At 42.3% G+C, this 25,675-nt stretch overlaps 1 pseudogene; it reads left to right on the forward strand.

Moving 5' to 3' along the window:
* LOC135524902 (DNA primase large subunit-like) overlaps positions 1-23,719 on the forward strand; it is a 40,333-nt pseudogene extending 16,614 nt beyond the window's left edge.
* Positions 23,720-25,675: the final 1,956 nt, after the last annotated feature.

Genomic DNA, 25,675 nt, shown 5'->3' on the forward strand with positions numbered 1-25,675 from the left:
ATTCTTCCGAACTTCAATTCCTCCTTGAAGGAGCTACAGGTTTTTATTATTCAAGTCACTCCCAGGATGTAATCTCTGTTTCCGTCTAGTTCTGTGCTTAATGTCTCTGCCGAGGCATTAGTCTTTGGAGCTCTCTTGCTTTTGCTGTCTGCTCTTGATACATTTCACACAGCCAGAGGAGAAAGGCAGGGGAGCTGTCTATTCTGTTCGCACCCTGGAAGCCTGAAAGAAAATACTTCCTGGATTGGAAAAACAAAGCTTCTGAACATAGGTGATGATTGCGAAGAGTCTGGTGCCTCAAAATAACCTACACTATAGGCTTGGATTCTCTGAAGGAACTTTTACAAAGTTGGATTAAAACTGGATAGATTTGAAGAAGACTTTACATATTAATATGGCCAATATCCTCTGTGCTTTTCACCTTAATCCACAGCCAGGTTATATCCTACAGTTCTCAAAATGTAAGCCCACATTTATTTATTATCCATAAAGGCAGGAAGTGCCTAACAACTACACTGAGTCTACCAAACATTAGGAACACCTTTCTAATATTGAGTTGCACCACCACGCCCCAACCTTTTGCCCTCAGAACAGCTTCAATTTGTTGGGGCAAGGTGTCGAAAGCGTTCCTCAGGGATGCTGGGCCATGTTGACGCCAATGCTTCCCACAGTTGTCAAGTTGGCTGGATATCCTTTGGGTGGTGGACTATTCTTGATACACACAGAAACTGTTAAGCATGAAAACCCCAGCAGTTCTTGACACAAACTGGTGCTCCTAACATCTACTACCATGTCCTGTTCAAAGGCACTTAAATATTTTATAATGCACATTCAACCTCTGAATTGCACACACACAATCCACATCTCAATTGTATCGAGGCTTAAAAATCCTTTAACTTGTCTCCTCCCCTTCATCTACACTAGGGTTGAGTGGAGGGAACCCGGTTACCGAGATTTACCACCCAAAACCACTCCGTTTTCCCGGGATAAATAACTGCCAGATACTGGTAAATTATGATAAATTATTTTTATGAACAGCATGGCGTGAAATGAAACTGCTAAATTATATGAGATGTCTAAATCTGTCTTCTCTACGGCCTCTGATGAATCATCAACCCTCAGGGTGGGGACAGACAGCCCATCTCAGTATGGAGCGCAGTTCACAATGCATGTAGACTTATCATCTCACCATGCTAACTTTTTCCCCCCTTCTGACAGGTAGGCCTACATTTGCTGCAGCATAGCCTATGATACAGTAATATATAGAACGAATGTGCATCTAATTTACCATCTCCATCTGGCTTTCGAGGGTCACCTTGTTTTTTCATTGCCAAGATGTATTTTTTAATTGCAGCTGCAGAGTTTTAAACCATCACTTGAATATCGTTGCTTTAGATCAGTGCACGCGCGAACACTCTTGCACTCGCTCGCAACCACAAAATACCTGTCAGTGATTGAGAGGATCTGCATAGAAGAATGGGGGAAACTCCCCAAATACACGTGTGCCAAGCTTGTAGCGTCATACCCAAGAAGACTCAAGACTGTATTCACTGCCAAAGGTGCTTCAACAAAGTACTGAGTAAAGGGTCTGAAAACATATGTAAATGTGATATTCTATTTTTTAATTTTTAAATAAATTTGCTAAATGCAATTAAATTCAGCAGCCAATAGAACTCTCGGGTACTTTGAAAGAAGAGTGAATGCGCGATGGCGGTAGGCTATAGCAGTTATTCATTCAGAACCATAACCATTCCATCTTCTTGAAGAGACGTGAAAGCCTTCTGCATCTAATTCTATTCAAGGACATCAATAGAATGATGACGATAAGGACAACAAAATGTATTTCATTTAGCTGTTGTAAGGAAGGAAGGAATGATGTAATACTAGAGAAAGAGGAGTTAGGCTAATAACATTAGGGGAAATATTATGTATATATATATGAGTCAGCCTACTAATTTTACATAAAGGCCTTATTATATTTCAAAATCAAATTTGCTAGCCTACAGTGCTTTCGGTAAATATTCAGACCCCTTGACCTTTGCCACATTTTGTAATGCTACAGCCTTATTCTAAAACAGATTTTGGGAGTTTCTTCCATTCTTCTTTGAAGATCCTCTCAAGCTCTGTCAGGTTGGATGGGGAGCGTCGCTGCACAGCTATTTTCAGGTCTCTTCTGAGATGTTCGATCGGGTTCAAGACTGGAATCTGGCTGGGCCACTCAAGGACATTCAGAGATTTGTCCAGAGATTTGTCCCGAAGCCACTCCTGCATAGTCTTGGCTGTGTGCTTAGGGTCGTTGTCCTGTTGAAAGATTAACCTTTGCCCCAGTCAGGTACTGAGCGCTCTGGAGCAGGTTTTCATCAACAATCTCTTTTGTACATTGCTCATTTCATCTTTCCCTCGATCCTGACTAGTCTCCCAGTCCCTGCCACTGAAAAAACTCCCCACAGAAGGATGCTGCCACCACCATGCTTCACCGTATGGATGGTGCCAGGTTTCCTCCAAATGTGATGCTTGGCATTCAGGCCAAATAGTTTAATATCAGTTTCATCAGACCAGAGAATCTTCTTCCTCATGGTTTGAGAGTCCTTTAGGTGCCTTTGGGCATACTCCAAGTGTGCTGTCATGTGCCTTTTACTGAGAAGTGGCTTCCGTCTGGCCAGTCTACCATAAAGGCCTGATTGGTGGAGTACTGAAGAGAAGGTTGTCCTTCTGGAAGGTTCCATCTCAACAGAGGACCTCTGGAGCTATGTCAGAGTAATCTTTGGGTTGTTGGAGCTCTATGGACAATTCCTTCGACCTGATGGCTTGATTTTTGCTCTGACATGCACCAATCAACTCTTGGACCTTATATAGACAGGTGTGTGTCTTTCCAAATCATGTCCAATCAATTGAATTTACCATAGGTGGACTACAAGTTGTAGAAACATCTCAGGGATGATCATGTCACTCCCTGATTTGTTTCACCTGTTCCTGTTATTGTCTCCACCCCCTCCAGGTGTCGCTTATTTTCCCTGGTGTATTTATCCCTGTGTTTCTTGTCTCTCTGTGCCAGTTTGTCGTATATGTTAGTCAAGTCAACCAGTGTGTTTTTCCCATATCCCTTTTGATATTCTCTTTTTTATAGTCCTTCACGGTTTTGACCCCTGCCTGACTCTGGACTACTTTCCCGCCTGCCTGATCATCCTGCCTGTCCTGACCCTGATTCTGCCTGCCTGATCATCCTGCCTGCCTGATCATCCTGCCTGCCCTGACCCTGATCCTGCCTGCCTGATCATCCTGCCTGCCTGATCATCCTGCCTGCCTGATCATCCTGCCTGCCTGATCATCCTGCCTGCCCTGACCTTGATTCTGCCCTTCGGTACCTTCTGAAGTCTGAACTGGTTTTGACCCTTTTTCTTGTCCACAACCATCCTATTGGATTAATAAATATTGTAAGACTCAAACCATCTGCCTCCTGTGTCTGCATCTGGGTCTCGCCTTGTCATGATAGATCAATGGAAAATGGATGAACCTGAGCTCATTTTCGAAATTCTCATAATAAAGTGTTCAAATACTTTTTTAAATAAGGTTTTTCTGTTTATTTTTTTTAACATTTACAAAAATATAAAAACCTGTTTTCGCTTTGTCATTATGGGGTGTTGAGTGTAGGTTCCTGAGGATTTAAAAAAAAAATCCATTTTAATCCATTTCCCCCAAAAATCAAGGGGTCTGAATACTTACTGAAGGCACTGTACATGTACTTAATGTTTTGTATACTCAGTGTATGTAGCTTGTATCGTCAAGCTTTTTACCCAACCCACTAATATAGAGCAAAAAGCTGCACTTTTACTAACTTGAAAAGCAGACTAATTGATGTGCATTTTGGGAAGAGCCATGATGTATTGTGGAGTCCCTCACCTTCAATGTTGTACTGTTTATTTACAAGGTGTTCGTTGTTATGAGGCTTGTAGCAGTGATTACAATGAAACATGTTTTAATGGCATTACACAAGATGGATTAGGGCTAGCTACACATCAGTCACGATGGACTGTCTCTGAGGAGCCACGGCAAGTCTTACACACACACTTCTAATTCCTTCTATTTCAGGTTTTTCTGTCACCGTTGCCAAAGTGTGTTGGACTGGAGATGTTAACAGCCTGTACAGTAAGCCCCCAGGGTAGACACTGCATTAACTAACAGGCTGTACAGTAAGCCCCCGGGGCAGACACTGCATTAACTAACAGGCTGTACAGTAAGCCCCCAGGGTAGACACTGCATTAACTAACAGGCTGTACAGTAAGCCCCCAGGGTAGACACTGCATTAACTAACAGGCTGTACAGTAAGCCCCCGGGGCAGACACTGCATTAACTAACAGGCTGTACAGTAAGCCCCCAGGGTAGACACTGCATTAACTAACAGGCTGTACAGTAAGCCCCCAGGGTAGACACTGCATTAACTAACAGGCTGTACAGTAAGCCCCCAGGGTAGACACTGCATTAACTAACAGGCTGTACAGTAAGCCCCCAGGGCAGACACTGCATTAACTAACAGGCTGTACAGTAAGCCCCCAGGGCAGACACTGCATTAACTAACAGGCTGTACAGTAAGCCCCCAGGGTAGACACTGCATTAACTAACAGGCTGTACAGTAAGCCCCCAGGGTAGACACTGCATTAACTAACAGGCTGTACAGTAAGCCCCCAGGGTAGACACTGCATTAACTAACAGGCTGTACAGTAAGCCCCCAGGGTAGACACTGCATTAACTAACAGGCTGTACAGTAAGCCCCCAGGGCAGACACTGCATTAACTAACAGGCTGTACAGTAAGCCCCCAGGGTAGACACTGCATTAACTAACAGGCTGTACAGTAAGCCCCCAGGGCAGACACTGCATTAACTAACAGGCTGTACAGTAAGCCCCCAGGGCAGACACTGCATTAACTAACAGGCTGTACAGTAAGCCCCCAGGGTAGACACTGCATTAACTAACAGGCTGTACAGTAAGCCCCCAGGGTAGACACTGCATTAACTAACAGGCTGTACAGTAAGCCCCCAGGGCAGACACTGCATTAACTAACAGGCTGTACAGTAAGCCCCCAGTGCAGACACTACATTAACTAACAGGCTGTACAGTAAGCCCCCAGTGCAGACACTGCATTAACTAACAGGCTGTACAGTAAGCCCCCGGGGCAGACACTGCATTAACTAACAGGCTGTACAGTAAGCCCCCAGTGCAGACACTGCATTAACTAACAGGCTGTACAGTAAGCCCCCAGGGTAGACACTACATTAACTAACAGGCTGTACAGTAAGCCCCCAGTGCAGACACTGCATTAACTAACAGGCTGTACAGTAAGCCCCCAGGGTACACTGCATTAACTAACAGCCTGTACAGTAAGCCCCCAGGGCAGACACTGCATTAACTAACAGGCTGTACAGTAAGCCCCCAGGGTAGACACTGCATTAACTAACAGGCTGTACAGTAAGCCCCCAGGGCAGACACTGCATTAACTAACAGGCTGTACAGTAAGCCCCCAGGGTAGACACTGCATTATCTAACAGGCTGTACAGTAAGCCCCCAGGGCAGACACTGCATTAACTAACAGGCTGTACAGTAAGCCCCCAGGGTACACTGCATTAACTAACAGGCTGTACAGTAAGCCCCCAGGGTAGACACTGCATTAACTAACAGCCTGTACAGTAAGCCCCCATGGTAGACACTGCATTAACTAACAGGCTGTACAGTAAGCCCCCAGTGCAGACACTGCATTAACTAACAGGCTGTACAGTAAGCCCCCAGGGTAGACACTGCATTAACTAACAGGCTGTACAGTAAGCCCCCAGGGTAGACACTACATTAACTAACAGGCTGTACAGTAAGCCCCCAGTGCAGACACTGCATTAACTAACAGGCTGTACAGTAAGTCTCCAGGGTAGACACTGCATTAACTAACAGGCTGTACAGTAAGCCCCCAGGGTAGACACTGCATTAACTAACAGGCTGTACAGTAAGTCTCCAGGGTAGACACTGCATTAACTAACAGGCTGTACAGTAAGCCCCCAGTGTCGACACAGCATTTACCAACAGCTATGTCAACATCTCCTCAGTAAAATGGGTAGAGGACTGTTTGGGTTCAATTTAAATCAAGTTAAACCAGATTCACGCTAATATGACTTGCATGTTTCTTTTCTCCCTTTTGTCATATTGAAGCCAACTTCTTAGGACCAGTTTCCCCTGGGGATGTTTGATAAGGCTTTGAAATGAGAGCCTCATTGTTCGTCTGCATTTGTTTTTGGTTGTTTTTGGTGGTATGCTTATGAGGCATTTTTTGGTATTGAATGAATTAGTTTTGTAGATGAATGATTTTGAAATGGACAAATGTTCACATTGTGATTCATCATTGGAATAGCTAGCTTTTCAGTTATGATTACAGTTTAGAGTCAAGGCGTGTCTTTTGATCAGTCTCACTACAACTAACCTACGTGTTGCATTCAAACACGGGAAAGAAGAGCAGGTCTCAGGATTTGATGTCTTGAAATAACCTTTCCAAAAGAAAAGCTTGAAATTACAAATAAGAGCTTGCTGCCTATTTATTTCAGCTGGCATCTTTCAGGCTTGGTCATGAAATAACAATGCACTTCCTCCAATGAGCATTTGCATACATTACATTGGAACTAGTTGACATTATTACAGTAATTAGTTAGTGTTATAAAAGTAAGTGGGGTATGCAGTGGAAGAATGACAGGCTTTGTGTGTGGCAGGCTTTCAGTGGAGCACTGAATGCATGAATGGCTGGCATTTCTGACACTCAACAGCTACGCCTCTGTATAATTAGACTGGCTTCATTTAGCTAATGCCATTGTTGTCCTTGGAGCTAAGCTCCTTGTGAGAAGCTCTAATGACTGAATGGACCAGTAGGTTGGGGGGGGGGGGTTGATAGTTACATATCACACTTATTATTTTGGACAATACTTTCATCTTATAGCTGGTTCTCCATCGTATTTTTATAGAGCCAACATGTTATCAGCACTTATTTCCATGAATTATCCAAATATATTTGCTCGTGCTCTCTTTTGTGTCTCTGCGGCAGACATACACTGAGTGTACAAAACATTAAGAACACCTGCTCTATCCATGAGACTGAACAAGGTAATCCAGGTAAACGTTGATGTCCCTTCTTGATGTCACCTGTTAAATCCACTTCAATCAGTGTAGATGAAGGGGAGGAGACAGGTTAAAGAAGTGTTTTTAAGCCTCGAGACAATTGAAAAATGGATTGTGATGTTACGTTACAGTCTTATTCTAAAATGGATTTAGTTGATGAGGGGAAAAAGACGTCTACAGTGCATTCGAAAAGTATTCAGACCCCTTCCCTTTCTCCACGTTACAACTTTAGTCTAAAATGTATTATATTAATGTTTTTCCTCATCAATCTTCACACAATACCCTATAATGACAAAACAAAAACACATTTTTAGACATTTTTTCAGATGTATTCAAAATAAAAATACAACAGCGGGAGCGGTGTGCGATGTGCCTGACCAGCAGGCCGCTCCGTCTGCCCCTTCTGCAGCGCCTTGTTTTGGGTCGGCTTCTGGGATTCGATCCATTGTCCTGGGTGGTGGTCCAAACAGAGGATCTTCTTCAGGAAAGTCGTATTCCTGGTCGTAGTGTTGGTAAGTTGACTTCGCTCTTATATCCAATAGTTCCTCCCGGCTGTAATAATGTATGTAATGTAAGTAATAATATATAAAAAAAAAATACTGCATAGTTTTCTAAGGCGAGGCGACCATCTCTGTCGGCAAATGATGTCCAATCAATCGAATTTACAAGTTGTAGAAACATCTCAAGGATGGTCATTGGCAACAAGATGCACCTGAGCTCAATTTCGAGTCTCATAGCAAAGGGTCTGAAATCTTATGTAAATAAGGTATTTCTGTTTTTTATTTTGAATAAATTTGCAAACATTTCTAAATACCACTTTTTGCCAAGTCATTATGGGGTATTGCGTGTAGATTGAGGGGAAAACATTTAATTTAATCAATTTTAGAATAAGGTGGTAACGTAACAAAATGTAGAAAAGGCGAAGGGGTCTGAGAATGCACTGTATTTCCCTTGTGCATCACAAGAATGGTCCACCACCCAAAGGACCTCCAGCCAACGTGACACAACAGTGGGTAGCACTGGAGTCAACATCAGCCAGAGTCCCTGTGGAACACTTTCAACTTATTGTAGAGTCCATGCCCCCAACGAATTGAGGCTGTTCTGTGTCAAACAAGTGGGGGTGTTATCATATCATGAGGTCCCTGGCAAGCCCCAGCCCTACCTGTATATATCTGGAAGGCACCATGGGAATTGACAAAGTACAGATGTGGCTTGTGACCTTTCAATCAAAGCTATCAACGTCTCAGTGTGTTTGTGTGGTTTCGTATACACTATGTACCCGTCAAAGATCCTTTATCTGTTCTCGATGTTCAAAGATCAGTGTAAAACTCTTCGTTGCGCACTGTGTCACTCATGAATATGCATGAATTGCAGTTAAGTCGTAACGGAGGAAACTTATACACAAATGTCTATGCACTGACAGAGCTCCTAGAACGATTTGAATACAGTAGGCTGTGATCTTTAAACTGGAAATGGCTTCCGAAATCCTTAGGAGCACCATATAATTAATATATGATCGGTGAGTAGTTTTATTGCCACTATGTAGCTAGTCACCTTGTCAAGTTCAGGGGTTTTATTACAACTTTAATGGATTATGATGAGGACAATTGTGATGAAAGTTTTCTCGCTCTCCCACAGCCCACTGTTGATTTTACCATCAGGGGGAGGTTGTATTTCCCTTTTGAGCAGCTACAGGAGTACATATGATTGGTAAATTGAGTTCACCGCTGAGATTGAATGCAGTGACCCCCATCGAACTCAAACAGTGTAATGGTTTCTTAAGCACACGCCATATATTTTGGAGCAGGACTGGAGGCGGAGGCGGCGGCATGGACAGTAGGTCTGTCTGCAGAGACAAGAGCTGTGGCTATGGAATGCAAAGATGAGAATCGGATGGTTTACAGGCTCTGCCTTCACTGTTGAAAGTGCTTCTCAGGGTTCTCTAATTATACTCATCATAATCCATTGAAGTTGCAATAGAAACCCTGAACTTCATGAGCTAGCCGCATAGTGGCAATATAGGTCTATGTGCCTTTTTTCTACAAGGGTTGATTATTTTGATTGTGTAATCTGCCACAACAATGGGTCCACAATTCAGTGTGGACTTTCCAACAATAGCTTGTCTGTAGTGTACAGTATGTGCCTATAATGTGGCTGTGTGATTGGCGTTTTTACTAATTCCAATCGGTCTCCTTCATGTTAACACATCTGACAAATGTCAACACTTGTCCGCGTTCATTCCTAGGGGTAAGTGACAGATCACAGCATGTATGTGAAGAGGTGTGCAGCCAAGAACAGGGAGACGATGGAGGGGGGAAAGAGAGGGGGAGGAAATGGGCCACATTATCCATAATCCAGTCACAGCTGTCTTGAGTTTGGTGATACCTCTACCGCAGTTTCCCTCTAATAGCTCGATTTTTCATGGCGGAAAACACCCTGCCACCACCGACATGATGTACGACAACGTCTCTGTTTTCACCCCCAACCTCCCGTCGTGCTGTTCCTGATCCCCTTTTTCACTACAACCCCATGTCTCACATCTCTCTCGCTTTCTCGCTCTCTCTCTAACTCTCACACCTTTCTCACACCTCTCTCTTTCTCTCACATCTCTCTCACATCTCTTTCTCGCTCTCACACTTTTCTCACACCTTTCTCTAACACACTTTTCTCACACCTCTCTCTCTCTCTCTCTCTCTCTCTCAATCTTTTGCGTTCTAGTTTGACAAAGCATATGTCTACAGCATCTGCCACATGTTTGGGAAGGAAGGCAAGAGCACAGACTACACCCCCTACAGTTGCATGAAGGTGATTTTGTCAAACCCACCCAGCCAAGGCGACCAGCACGGTGAGGCATGGGCCTGGAGACGTGCTGCTTGAAAAGGGTTATGTTTGCATGCAATACGGTTTTCCTATGAACCCAGCCATAGCAAATGCAAGACAGTCTAATAATTTGATGCATGCAAAAATTCTATTGTCCTGGCATAGGAACGGGTCTCTCTGTTACGATGTTCATCTGACACAAACCAATGTGGTTCATGTTATTGATAATATTATTTTAGCAGGTCTTGTGAATCTGCCATCCCCTCAGTTGTAATTTCTCTCTCTCTCCCCCTGTCTAACCCCCACCCCCTCTCTCTCCCTATCCCGTCTCACTCTATGACATGGTGGTTGCAGGGTGTCCATTCTGACGCAGTGACCCAGAACTGCTGAAGCAGAAGCTGCGGTCTTATAAGGTCTCGCCCAGCGGCATCAGTCAGGTAGGTTTGGTTCAGAACACAACACCCTCTAAAACCTCTGTTGTTAACCCCATGACACAATACAACATCAGCTCACTGCAGTTGTCACTAATATGCTCAGACAATCCCATCGACCATATTTCCTTTGTATTAATGAATCTAATTTATCCTGGTGGTCTTATTGACATTTAGATATAGATATAAACTTTGCAAATAAAGAAACCTCTCACTGTCAACTGTGTTTATTTTCAGCAAACTTAACATGTGTAAATATTTGTATGAACATAACAAGATTCAACAATTTAGACATAAACTGAACAAGTTCCACAGACGTGACTAATAGAAATTGAATAATGTATCCCTGAACAAAGGGGGTGGGGTCAAAATCAAAATCAAAAGTAACAGTCAGTATCTCATCCTCATGGACTGCACCAGATTTGCCAGTTCTTGCTGTGAGATGTTACCCCACTCTTCCATAAAGGCACCTGCAAGTTCCCGGACATTTCTGTGAGGAATGGCCCTAGCCCCCCTCCCCCTCCCCTTCTGATCAAACAGGTCCCAGGCGTGATCAATGGGATTGATATCTGGGCTCTTCGCTGGCCGTGACAGAACACCGAAATTCCTGTCTTGCAGGAAATCGAGCACAGAACGAGCACTATAGCTGGTGGCATTGTCATGCTGGAGGGTCATGTCAGGATGAGCCTGCAGGAAGGGTACCACATGAGGGAGGAGGATGTCTTCCCTGTAACGCACAGCGTTGAGATTGCCTGCAATGACAACAAGCTCAGTCCGATGATGCTGTGACACACTGCCCCAGATCATGACGGACCCTCCACCTCCAAATCAATCCCGCTCCAGAGTACAGTCCTCGGTCATTCCTTCGATGATAAACGTGAATCCGACCATCAACCCTGTTTTTTTGCCAGTCCTGTCTGGTCCAGCGATGATGGGTTTGTGCCCATAGGCGACGTTGTTGCCAGTCCTGTCTGGTCCAGCGATGGTGGGTTTGTGCCCATAGTCGACGTTGTTGCCAGTCCTGTCTGGTCCAGCGATGGTGGGTTTGTGCCCATAGGCGACGTTGTTGCCAGTCCTGTCTGGTCCAGCGATGGTGGGTTTGTGCCCATAGGCGACGTTGTTGCCAGTCCTGTCTGGTCCAGCGATGGTGGGTTTGTGCCCATAGGCGACGTTGTTGCCAGTCCTGTCTGGTCCAGCGATGGTGGGTTTGTGCCCATAGGCGACGTTGTTGCCAGTCCTGTCTGGTCCAGCGATGGTGGGTTTGTGCCCATAGTCGACGTTGTTGCCAGTCCTGTCTGGTCCAGCGATGGTGGGTTTGTGCCCATAGGCGACGTTGTTGCCAGTCCTGTCTGGTCCAGCGATGGTGGGTTTGTGCCCATAGGCGACGTTGTTGCCAGTCCTGTCTGGTCCAGCGATGGTGGGTTTGTGCCCATAGGCGACGTTGTTGCCAGTCCTGTCTGGTCCAGCGATGGTGGATTTGTGCCCATAGGCGACGTTGTTGCCAGTCCTGTCTGGTCCAGCGATGGTGGGTTTGTGCCCATAGGCGACGTTGTTGCCAGTCCTGTCTGGTCCAGCGATGGTGGGTTTGTGCCCATAGGCGACGTTGTTGCCAGTCCTGTCTGGTCCAGCGATGGTGGGTTTGTGCCCATAGGCGACGTTGTTGCCAGTCCTGTCTGGTCCAGCGATGGTGGGTTTGTGCCCATAGGCAAAGTTGTTGCCAGTCCTGTCTGGTCCAGCGATGGTGGGTTTGTGCCCATAGGCGACGTTGTTGCCGGTGATGTCTTTTTCTGAGGTCTTGGCTGATTTCTTTTGATTTTCCCATGATGTCAAGCAAAGAGGCACTGAGTTTGAAGGTAGGCCTTGAAATACATCCACAGGTATACCTCCAATTGACTCTAATTAGCATCATTTATCAGAGGCTTCTATAGCCATGGCATCATTTTCTGGAATTTTCCAAGCTTTTTATAGGCACAGTCAACTTAGTGTATGTAAACTTCTGACCCACTGGAATTGTGATACGGTGAAATAATCTGTCTGTAAACAATTATTGGAAAAATGACTTGTGTCATGCACAAAGTAGATGTCCTAACCGACTTGCCAAAACTATAGTTTGTTAACAAGAAATTTGTATTGTGGTTGTAAAACGAGTTTTAATGACTCCAACCTAAGAGTATGTAAACTTCCGACTTCAACTGTATAGTCCAGTCCTAGATGGCAAACAACAAACACACATTACAGACATAACGTGAAAACTATAAACTCACCAAAACTCAGACTTACATAAGTCTGACTCAAGTTGCTCCCCATGACAATACCAGAAAAAGTGGAAAGGAAGAAAGTTTTGTTCTCTAAAAGTTAGGTGTACTATAGACTAGAATATGTATTCTGTACAGCACAAAATGTAGATTGTCATCACACTTTCTACAAGGTTGACTGATTTGTATTACACTAGGGAAAGTGAGAAATTAATGACTTTTCCCAGATCTTAGTAAAAACAATACAGTTTTAATGTTTATGCACCAGAAGCTGTTATCTGTTAACCATATTTTTATCAAGTGTTTATATAATACAGGTTTAACCAATTTTCTGAAATCAAATTAGTTTCAGTTGACTTCAGATGCAATTTTCCTCAGGGATTGTTAGCCTCGTCAGTTGTGTTTGGGTAGTTTTAGCATTGATATCCTGTGTGCAGTTGAAACCTACAGTGCTCCAGCTTAGAGCCCAGCTTTTATATATGAGCAGCTCAGCTTAGTGAGATTACAGCTTTGACCGCCTCAGCATTCGTGTCTTCTAAAATGAATCGAGGCATATTTTCAACTGCACTTTTTAAGCACTTTCGATGTGTTCTCTCAACACATTAAACTGGGTTCAATGGTGCATGTAATGAAATAAAGTTCTAAGGCCTTGCTGTTACGTTCTCATGGAGTTATGGACCTTTAGGATGTTAATTTAATTCATGGTCCCCTTTTTAATTGGGCCATAAAGTTCACTGTTTAAAGTCTGGTATGAAGAACATATACACGCAGCCTAACATCCCACAGTATACTCGAGAAATATAATGTTTCAAAGTCGTTTTGAAGTGTTCTGATGGGCAATGACATCTAGCAAAGGTTTCAAAAAGAAGAAAGTGTTTTTTGTGGTAATGTTTTCCTATTCTACCTTTACTAACACAATGCAGTATGGGAGAGCGACCTGAATTGGCAATATATTTTAATTAGAGTCTAGTAATCATGTTATTGTGTATTCTCTGTGGAGATCTAATATAGCATGGTATAATACAAGATCAGTAATGGTAAGTCCAACTCTGCTACTTCATGTTTTAAAAGTGCAATATTGCTCCTTTTAATAGTGCTATTAATATGGCTCCCAAGTGGTGCAGCGGTCTAAGGCACTGCATCTCTGTAGTCCCTGGTTTGAATCCAGGCTGTATCACATCTGGCTGTGATTGGGAGTCCCATAGGGCGGCACACAATAGGCTGTCATTGTAAATAAGAATTTGTTCTTAGTTGACTTGCCTTGTAAAATAAAGGATAAAATAGTTGTAGGCTATATTTTTTATTGGCTTGTCACCAAAAACACTCACAAACTTTTACACTCACAAACTTTTACAGATGGATCAGTTGCCGCCTGGTACGGCAACTGATCCGCCGACAACCGTAAGGCTCTCCAGAGGGTAGTGAGGTCAGCACAACGCATCACCGGGAGCAAACTACCTGCCCTCCAGGACACTTACACCACCCGATGTCACAGGAAGGCCATAAAGATCATCAAGGACAACAACCACCCGAGCAACTGCCTGTTCACCATGCTATCATCCAGAAGGCGAGGTCAGTACAGGTGCATCAAAGCAGGGACCAAGAGATTGAAAAACAGCTTCTAACTCAAGGCCATCAGACTGTTAAACAGCCACCACTAACATTGAGTGGCTGCTGCCAACATACTGACTCATCTCCAGCCACTTTAATAATGTAAAATTGATGTAAAAATGTATCACTAGCCACTTTCAACAATGCCACTTAATATAATGTTTACATACCCTACATTACTCATGTCATATGTATTGTCATGACATTGGCCTGGGAGTAGGTTTATGACAGTCATAAATACCTCTTCCCCCCTTTTTCCTCTCTCTACCCTACTGATGTTACATTTTCAAACCCCTTGGTTAACATTGAGATTCTGGGAACATCAGAAGGTGGGGGGAAATTAACTATATTCTGGTAATCCAACCAATTGAACATATGTGGTGGTACTTAATGAATATGATGTCAGTTCGGTTGTCATCTGAGACATTCTCATCAATGATAAGATGACATAAACTCTGCAGTGGAAAGTCTACACATCAGAGTTATCAGATTCACATGGAATTGTTGTTCCAATTAAATGTTTGAATATTAAATTATTTGTGACGGGATGAAATGGGAATTTAGCTTCTAAAATGTGAGAATTGGGTTTTCATAAGGTTAGGGTTCTGCTCAATCAGTGGCCCGCCCCTGTGAAGAGTCATGGGTTATAAAACTTTTCAAACATGCTCTCCTCTCCCTTCCCATATAAAGCCTTGACGACAATATAACCTTCTGTTCTGAGGATGTGAGGACGATGGTCCAATGTCAGAATGGTTCAGATAATAACTACAGAACGAAGCCAACATCAGCGTGAGCTTTGGTTGCGAATGGTATTAACTTTGAACTCTTATTCACTACAGAAGTGATACCTCCTAGCCGTTGAGTTAGCAACAGCAGCTGCAAACGAGGTTAGGAAGGAACAGACAGAGTATCCCGTCTATCACACAACGATGTTACTACAACGTATCCCATTGACCACCAGAGACATTCTTCAAAGGACTCGGTTTGGCAACACGGCCTTCCACTACCACCAACCTACCGAAGCGCAGCTCAGAGTAAATATTTATTGCATTTTCCTTTTCCAAATGGGCGGTAATTTAGAATGCATAAGATACTGTATTTACGATAGCACAGCTTGTTCCTTTGTTACTCAGTCTTCCCGCTCTTTCACTCAAACCCAGCCCTTTTCTTTTGTGTAACAAGCTGTCATATCTGTTCCGCCCGTTAGGGACGTTTACCTTTATGATGTAATTTGTAATCAAGTTATATTAATTATGTGTTTGTGTAATTCTGTGTGATTAATTAGGTATTTAGTAAATAAATAATTAAACCCAATTTTGTATTGCTGATTCAACTTGTTAGCCAGGGTTTGTGAAGATATCCAAGAATTTACAACTTTCAGATGAGTCTGAATTAAGGTGACGGTTAATATTGACTATTATTGATGTAAAAATGTCTAGGTCCTTAAGAGTTTATTCGGAAGATAACAGCTCTATAAATATTATTTTGTGGTGCCCCGACTCTCTAGTCAAATACATTTACATGATTAGCTCAATTAGATAATATTAATTACGGAGAAATTATTGTATAGAATAGCATGTCATATCACTTAATCCGGCATAGCCAAAGACACAGCAGTATAAACTGTACTCTATACCATCTACTGCATCTTGCCATCTTTATGTAAGACATGTATCACTAGCCACTTTAAACAATGCCACTTTTATGTTTACATTCCCTACATTACTCATCTCATGTGTATATACTGTACTCAATACCATCTACTGCATCTTGCCTATGCCGTTCTGAACCATCACTCATTCATATATCTTTATGTACATATTCTTTATCCCTTTACACTTGTGTGTATAAGGTAGTTGTTGTGGAATTGTTAGGATAGATTACTCGTTAGTCATTACTGCATTGTCGGAACTAGAAGCACAAGCATTTCGAAACACTAGCATTAACATCTACTAACCATGTGTATGTGACAAATAAAATTGGATTTGATTTATACATGTCTTTAGTGCATGTCTTTTTTAGACTGTTGGAGGTCAATTCTGCATGTTTTGAGTACTCTACTTTTAAGCATTCAACACAGTCCATTTTTAGCATTGGTAAAAGTAGCCTTTTCATACCCAGATATTTCTGTCTACAAATCCATAGAAAAAAATATATATTTATATGTACCAAGCAATCTGTTGAGGACTAGGAAAGGACTAGAGGACAGCGTGCTAGTTTAGGTGAACAGCCAACCCAAGGGGAGCTCATCTCTCTTCAAATGAAATGAATAATTTCTCCCATGTCCCCCTCAGCAACCCCCTATAGAATCTCCCTCCCTGGTACGAGTAAGTACTCTACGTTGTGCAGAGGACTCACTGACACTGTTTGTGGTTCGACCCAGGAGGCCAATGCATGCACTGTAGAGGCCCCTGAGCAGAGAGACAGGCTATATAGGCAGCATTATTAAATGTGAGCGACTGAATCCAATGTGAGAGAAATCATTGGGAAGTGATTCATATGCATAACATCGGCCCTCAGTCAACCGGTCTCCCTGGCGCTGCCCAAACAGACACTGCAGACCTCAGAGGCCAGACTCGCTAGACACCGACGTGACATAAGCAATAAGAATTTACGCTAACCGGTTTGGCCTTCAGAACGGCAGTCATTGGTAAAGTGGAACATGTACGTTTTAATCTCTCCTTAACCTCTTAAAGTCTAAGGAGTGGGGGGGTTCTAAGCTGACATATGGTATTGTTTTCAGATGGTCATACCATAGATCATTTACTATAAAATAAATATTCAATCAAATATTGAATTTGGCCTTTACTACTTATGCCCATGGAAACGCATTGAATAACACATTCATAAATGGCAAAAAAAGACGGTCAAAAAATAAAGTGAACTGTCTGTCCTGTATATATAGATGACAAAGCAAAATGACAAAGCAAAAACCGTACCTTGGGAAAGTATTCAGACCCCTTCACTTTTTCCAATTTTATTTAGGTTACAGCCTTATTCTAAAATGTATTAAATAGTTTTTTTCCCTCATCAATCTACACACAATACCCCATGATGACAAAGTCTTCTTGGGTATGACGCTACAAGCTTGGCACACCTGTATTTGGGGAGTTTCCCCCACTCTTCTCTGCATAACCTCTCAAGCTCTGTCAGGTTGGATGGGTATCGATGCTGCACGGCTATTTTCAGGTCTCTCCAGAGATGTTCGATCGGGTTCAAGTCCGGGCTCTTGCTGGGCCTCTCAAGGACATTTGGAGACTGTCCTTGACTCCTGTGTTGTCTTTGCTGTATGCTTAGGCCCATTGTCCTGTTGGAAGGTGAACATTCGCTTGAGTCTGAGGTCTGGAGCAAGTTTTCATCAAGGATCTCATCTTTGACTCGATCCCGACTAGTCTCCCAGTCCCTGCTGCTGAAAAACATCCCCACATCATGATGCTGCCACCACCATGCTTCACCAGAGGGATGGTGCCAGGTTTCCTCCAGACGTGATGCTTGGCGTTCAGGCCCAAGAGTTCAATCTTGGTTTCATCAGACTAGAGAATCTGGTTTCTCATGGTCTGAGAATCTTTAGGTGCCTTTTGGCAAACTCCAAGCAGACTGTCATGCACTTTTTACTGAGGAGTGGCTTCCGTCTGGTCACTCTGTCATAAAGGCCTCATTGGTGGAGTGCTGCAGAGATGCTTGTCCTTCTGGAAGGTTCTTCCATCTTCACAAAGGAACTCTAGAGCTCTGTCAGTGACCATAGGGTTCTTGGTCACCTCCCTGACCAAGACCCTTCTCCCCTGATTGCTCAGTTTGGCCGGGCTGCAAGCTTTAGGAAGAGTCTTGGTGGTTCCAAACTTCTCCCATTTAAGAATGATGGAGGCCTCTGTGTTCTTGGGGACCTTCAATGTTTGAATTATTTGATTGAACCTTTTACCGTGTAAGTTGACTGAGAACAACGTTTTTTGTGACCGTTCCCCAGATCTGTTCCTCAACACAATCCTGTCTCAGCGCTCTACGGACAAGTCCTCCAACCTCATGGCTTAGTTTTTGCTTTGACATGCATTGTCAACTGTGGGACCTTATAGAGACAAGTGTGTGCCTTTCCAAATCATGTACCACAGGTAGACTCCATTTAAGTTGCAGAAACATCTCAATGATGTTCAATGGAAACAGGATGCACCTGAGCTCAATTTTGAGACTCATAGCAAAGGGTCTGGATACTTATGTCAATAAGGTATTTCTGTTTTTTATTTGTTATAAATTTGCAAAAACAATAATAAACGTGTTTTTGATTTCTCATTATGGGGTATTTTGTGTAGATTGCTGAGGAATAATTTTTATTTAATCATTTTTAGAACAAGGCTGTAATGTAACAAAATGTGTAATAAGTCAAGGCTCTGAATGATGTCTGAAGGCATGGTATATAGAGTACCAGTCAAAAGTTTGGACACACCTACTAATTCAAGGGTTTTTCTTTATTTTTACTATTTTCTACAAATATGAAATAACACATACGGAATCATGTAGTGACCAAAAAAAGTGTGAAACAAATCCAAATATATTTTAGATTCTTCAAAGAAGCCACCCTTTGCTTTGATGACTGCTTTGCACACTCTTGGCATTCTCTCAACTCTCAAGGAGTTTCCACATATACTGAGCACTTGTTGACTGCTTTTCCTTCGCTCTGCGGTCCAACTCATCCCAAACCATCTCAATTGGGTTGAGGTTGGGTGATTGTGGAGGCCAGGTCATCTGATGCATTACTCCATCACTTTCCTTCTTGAACAAATAGCCCTTACACAGCCTGGAGGTGTGTTGCGTCATTGTCCTGTTGAAAACAAATTATAGTCCCACTAAGTGCAAACCAGATGTGATGGTGTATCGCTGCAGAAATGCTGTGGTAGACATGCTGGTTAACTGTGCCTTGAATTCTAAATAAATCACTGACAGTGTCACCAGCAAAGCACCATCACATGTCTTCCTCCATTCTTCATGGTGGGAAACACATGCCAAGATCATCCGTTCACCTACTCTGCGTCACACAAAGACATGGCGGTTTGAACCTAAAATCTCTAATTTGGACTCATCAGACCAAAGGACAGATTTTCACTGGTTGAATGTCCATTGCTCGTATTTCTTGGCCCAAGCAAGTATCTTCTTCTTATTGCTGTCCTTTATTAGTGGTTTCTTTGCAGCAATTCAACCATGATTCACCTGATTCACATAGTCTCCTCTGAACACTTGATGTTGAGAAGTGCCTGTTACTTAAACTCTGTGAAGCATTTATTTGGGCTGCAATCTGAGGTGCAGTTAACTCTAATGAACTTATCCTCTGCAGCAGAGGTAACTCTGGGTTTTCCTTTCCTGTGGCGGACCTCATGAGAGCCAGTTTCATCACAGGGCTTGATGATTTTTGCGACTGCAATTGAAGAAACTTTCAAAGTTCTTGAAATGTTTCGCATTGACTGACCTTCATATCTTCAAGTAATGATGGACGGTTGTTTCTCTTTGCTTATTTTAGCTGTTCTTGCCATATTATGGACTTGGTCATTGGCTCAAATGCATTAAGGAAATAAATTCCACAAATTAACTTTTAACAAGGTACACCTGTTAATTGAAATGCATTCCAGGTGACTACCTCATGAAGCTGGTTGAGAGAATACCAAGTATGTGCAAAGCTGTCATCAAGGCAAAGGGTGCCTATTTGAAGAGTCTGTTGAACACTTTTTTGGTTACTACTTGATTCCATATGTGTTACTTCATAGTTTTAATATCTTCACTGTTATTCAACAATGTAGAAAATAGTATAAATAAAGGAAAACCCTGGTTATGAGCAGGTGTGTCCAGACTTTTGACTGGTACTGTATGTGTGTATATATTATTATTTTTTACACATATTTAACCCCTTTGTTTAGATAGGCACAAAACTACCTCCATAATTCCATTCATTAAGACAACAAGAAAAAATATCTCTCTAGCTAACCTGATGGATTTTGATGGCAATTTGTTTTATGTTACTTAGATTGATGCACCGGTGCGTCCATAGACTAGGGGATTTTAAGATGCTTTTGAGAAACCAGGCCCTGGTCGATAGCTTAAAGGAAGAAAATAAAAAAAAGTTAGTTGGGATTTTGTGCTTCACATTATTGCAACACAAACACTGTAAATCACTTATTTTTGTTTGATAACTTCAACTTCAACTTCAAGTTATCTTTTTATCTGTGCTGTATTTAAGTGTCATGGAAAGTATCATTTACAGTAATACTTTGAGCCTCACGTTAATGCCATACTGTGACATTTCTCCATAATTAGCAACTGCAAAAAACAAGGGCCTTAACACAAACGCTCCATATATAATAGCAATTTTTATTATTTGTATTATTATTTACTTTAGTTTATTTGGTAAATATTTTTTTAACTCTACAGTGTTGGTTAAAAGGGCTTGTAGTAAGTAAGCATTTCACTGTGGTATTTGGCGCATGTGACAAATAACATTTGATTTGATTTTGATTAGAATTATTCCTGCAACTGCTTATGGCGTCTAGCCAATGCTATTGGTTAACGTCAAATCGTCTCTTGCGCAACATTCCTGTTCTATACAAATAATAATTGAAGATCTCTTTATAACTCTCAACACCTCTCATCTCTGTTTTCGCTCTACATTCCTTTCTTGTTTTCAGATCCTGGAGTTTCGAGAGAATGCACTGACCTGCCAGAAGTACTCTGAGCTGTCACACAGTGTAAGGACGCCTTTCATTCCGGGCCGGATGTAATTGGGGCGGCCTGCCCGCCTTTGTGAGGGCCTTGTGGAGTACCCTGCAGCTCATGCATGAAGTCTCTGGAGAAGCACCAAACTCACATCCATCATTAGTCTTCATAGCCGTTTAAATTGTATGGGTTTATTATGAGATTTTTAGATGAATTTAGCCCTTAATGAGTATTTATTTGATCTAATGTATTTTAGTGGTGGACCTTTGGATAAGCAGTTTCAGTCACGTTCAAGGTTATTAATATCCCTATTTAAGACGGAGAATGTAAAAAAAATGTGGGGCAACTTGTTTTCATTGTTCTTTATGTCTGTGCTGTTATGTACGTTGATCATAGCAATTTCTCTGACATACAGCGGGGTTTGGTAATGTGTTATTTTCGGGAAGCCATTAAAGCAGCAGTTTGGGTAGTTGGTCTCTCCAATGCACGTTGACAATATCCGTCAGATTTTCCGTGCTGCACTGTTAATTCTATTCAAATTTGACGCTCTGCAAACTGACAGGTGGTGTTTTAAACGTTTCGGTGAGAAGGCAATAATCTAGAGATGTCAGTCAGGATTATTTCTTTATCACGTGCCCCTGTCCCTCAGCATTCAACGCAGTTGAAGTGCCAGAATCCCGGTGAGAATGTGGGAATGTAGCACCCAGATATAAATGTTGACTATCTGCTATGTGACAGGTTCATTTGAGTCTGAGAAGGAGAGAAGGGTCTTTGATGTGTTGTATTTGCCATCGCTCCGGTGCAAAGTTTATTCAGATGCTGCTAATATCCTCAATCACATTTCAATCTGATAACCCAGTGAGAGTACATGTTTAAGACTGTATACCTTAATCCCCAATATGTTTTAATGGGACAGATTTCTGATCAATCTTATTCAATAAGGTTTTAGGCTACCGAGCCTTTTTTGGTTCATTGAGAGTAAGTCATGATGAAAGTCGGTCCCGATGAAAGCCACTTTGCTCCTTGAAGAAAGGACAGGCAAAGGACACTGTCTGTTGTGACCTAGCTACACCCTTGGGGGGTCACATTGTTCCTGGTTACCAGCCTAAATGATTGTCATTGGCCTCCTACTGGCTTCAGCTCTATGTAACTTCTTTACAACAAAAGTTGCCTTACTTACATTACCAATGCATCTAGACTAGATAGTATCATAAATGTCCCTATACTAGTCCACCATTGCAAATCATCGCTTTGCTTCTAAGCTTAAGGGTTATGATTCATATTGTGGTGATTGTTTCTCCTCTCATTTAGTGTTCTAATTTACTCACATTGTCACGGAGAATGATTTCAATGCCTTTAAAGTGGTTTTCAGTGAATTCTGACTGACTCGTGAATTTATGAAATTGATGACTCATTTTTTGGTGCTGTCGTCCGAACTGCACATTTGTGACATTAATGCGCAAAGCATAGCTGTTTTGTGAGGTGGGTCTGGGCCATCCCCCAAATCTACAGCCACTCATCTCTAAGTCATCATGGGACACAAAGACGACCAACTAATTTCTCCCTTACCTGCGACTGGGAGAATTCAAACTCTGCCACATGTCCTACCTGGTTCCAGATCTGTGGGTTTGTACAGATAGATCGCAGTCGTTTCTCCGTCCTTGGCAGTGTTTATTAAAGGTCAAAATATAATACTTAAATGATTAAATATTTACACTGGTGATAAATCAAACAATAGAAAGAGTAATGAAATAGTGTCCAGTGGAGCGCTCTGATATGTTTCACCTCGGATCAGGGGAGGGGGCAGAAGGGGCGGGGCTGCAGCAAAATCATTCAAAGATTGATTTGTTTCTGATCTCTGTTTCAGATTGTTTCATGTTTATGCATTTTGTCATTTTTCACAGCCAGAAGGCCAAGTGCCATTTGCTGTAATGTGGTGAAACTGAGACCGATCAGGGTGTAATGGAAAGCTCTCTACTCAGCAACCTGTGGCTCTGAGATTTTTCCACCATTCCTAAAAAAAAAAAACGCTAAAAAAAGTTTGCTGGACAGACCGTGAACAGAGACAGGATAGTAAGCAGGAGATAAAATGTTTTTTTCTTAGATCAGTACTGAACTTCTTTCTTTGATTCTTGTTTTTGTAAGAAGTCTATTTCTATCGAAGTGCTGCTGAGATATGTAGGCGTACCTACCCCCCATGCTTGTTCCAATACAGTCTAGTAGTTAGCTAGCATTTTCCTAGCGAGACAAAGGAATTGGACAATGATCAAGATGATGGCAGGAGAGAGACTAATCAGGTAGACTTCAAAGCTGGTTTGTTCTATCCCAATCACACAGCCAGGCTTGAAGATGAGGGAGGAATTGCAGCAGTTCATTACACCAGTACAATGAAAATGGTCAAATAACTGAAGCAGAGTTTTTTTCTTTCTAACATGTCTGTCAAAGCTGACCATCGCTACTCTTTCTAGCTCATTAACATTTGAACCGGTATTCTTTTTACTGTCTGACACCTTACACAACTTTTTTTCTGTTTTGTGTTGTCACATTGAGGACTCTGGGCTCTCGCTCAATCACCCCAACCAGTACCTCATGGAGAGCCAGAAGCTGTTAGGTGGTCCTGTGGCTGGGGTGAAGGTGGAGGTGAAGTGGCAGGACAACCCCCCAACACGCCCCCTCGCCAGACACCAGGACCAGGGAACCTGTCTCAGGAGGTGGCAGCAGAAATGACTAAGGGCCTGGATTATTTCTTCCAAGATGCCTGAAATTGTCTCACTTATCCCTGATCACATTTCCCCACTGTCATTTTAAATAAAGCTCCCATCCAATATAACTTTTTTTTTTTACAAAGAGTAATACTTTTCGACACTTCTCTAAAACGCTTTGTTTAGCTTCTGTTTTACCTCCACATGTACGTACAGTGGGCTCCAAAATTACTGGCACCCTGGCTGGTAATGAACAAACAATACTTTAAAAAATATAAACAATGTAATTATAGAGATCTACTCAAAATATCAACATGTGAGAAATACTGTACTTTTTAAATTTTTCAATGGAACCCACCACAATCTGGCAACGAACAAACAATACTTAAAAAAAATATAAACAATACAATTATAGAGATATACTCAAAATATCAACATGTGAGAAATACTGTACTTTTTAATTTTTTCAATGGAACCCACCACAACATACAATTATTTAATACAAAATCAAGTTTTCATAATTATTGGCACTCCTCATTTAGTACTTCGTGTCACCTCCTCTGGCAAGGATAACAGCATGGTCTTTTCCTATAATGTTTGAAAACACCAATGTGTTGGAAGAAACACTGTACACTATGGCAACTGCTTCTTGACACAGAAGTCACCAATCTGGTCAGTTTGCACTGTGCCTAGCCTACCACAGAGTTGCTAATGCGCAATTAAACAAGGATATCCCTGCCGGGCAAACCCTCCCGAACCCGGATGACGCTGGGCCAGTTGTGCGTCTCCCCATGGGCCTCCCTTTCGTGGCCGGCTGTGACAGAGCCTGGACTCGAACACAGAATCTCAGGAGGCACAGCTAGCACTGCGATGCAGTGCATTAGACCACTGTGCCACCCAGGAGGCTCCCACAGAACTATTTCTGTGTGGATCTTGAGGTCTGTTTTGGGTTATTGTCTTGTTGGAAAGTCCACATACAGCCAAGTCCCAGCCTTCTGGCAGAGGCAACCAAATTGTCAGCCATAATTGCCTGATACTTGGAGGAATTCATTATGCTATCATTCTTAACCAGTGCCCCTGGACCTCTGGAATTAAAACATCACTGACCCACCACCATATTTCACCGTGGGTATGAGGTGCCTCTCCTTGTATGTGTATGCATCTCTGTTTCGACGCCAAACATGCCAATGCTATATCTGACCAAAATGTTCAATTTTGGTCTCATCTGACCAGAGCACCTTCTTTCAATTATGTTTGGCAAACTCCAAGCGCTTGCGTCTGTGTCTTGGGGTCATTAAGGGCTTTCTTCTGGCAACCCTTCCAAAGAGCCTGTGGTTGTCGAGGTGGTGTCTGATGGTGCTTTTTGAAACCTCGTGACCCCAAGACGCCACAAAGGCCTGCAATTCTTTCACGGTGATTCTTGGGGATTTTGTTGCTTCTCTCACGATCCTCCTCCCTATCCCAGGGGGACAAAATGCATTTGCGTCCTATACCCGTGAGGTTTTCAACTGTTCCATATCTTTTGAATTTTTAAATAATTGCCCTGACAGTGCTCAGTCATATATTCAATAGTTTGTGGATCTTCTTGTAGCCATTACCAGATTTATGAAGGTCTACGACCATCTGTCTCTTTGAACTGCCAGTTCTTTTCTTTTCTTCATGGTGTTGGATGACAAAGGGATATTGCATGCGTGTTACCTCGTTTTTATACCCTAGTGAAAAAGGAAGTGATGTCATGGCTCAATATGGTTCCTTTACACTTAGATAAACTTAAATAAGTGGAATATAATTCATGGTTTAATTTTGGTAGATGTAATTTACAATAATAGTTAAGGGTGCCATTAATTGGAAACCTTGATTTGGAGGAATTAAATTAAATCAATACATGATTTTGGTGGGTTACATTGAAACATTAATAAAGTACAGTATTTTTCACATGTTGGTATTTTGAGTTTGTCTCTATAATTATAATGTTTATATTTTAAGTATTGTTTGTGCATTGCCAGTCAGGGGTGC

Source organism: Oncorhynchus masou, chromosome 31 (assembly GCF_036934945.1).
Source record: "Oncorhynchus masou masou isolate Uvic2021 chromosome 31, UVic_Omas_1.1, whole genome shotgun sequence".
In the NCBI taxonomy this organism is placed as follows: domain Eukaryota; kingdom Metazoa; phylum Chordata; class Actinopteri; order Salmoniformes; family Salmonidae; genus Oncorhynchus; species Oncorhynchus masou.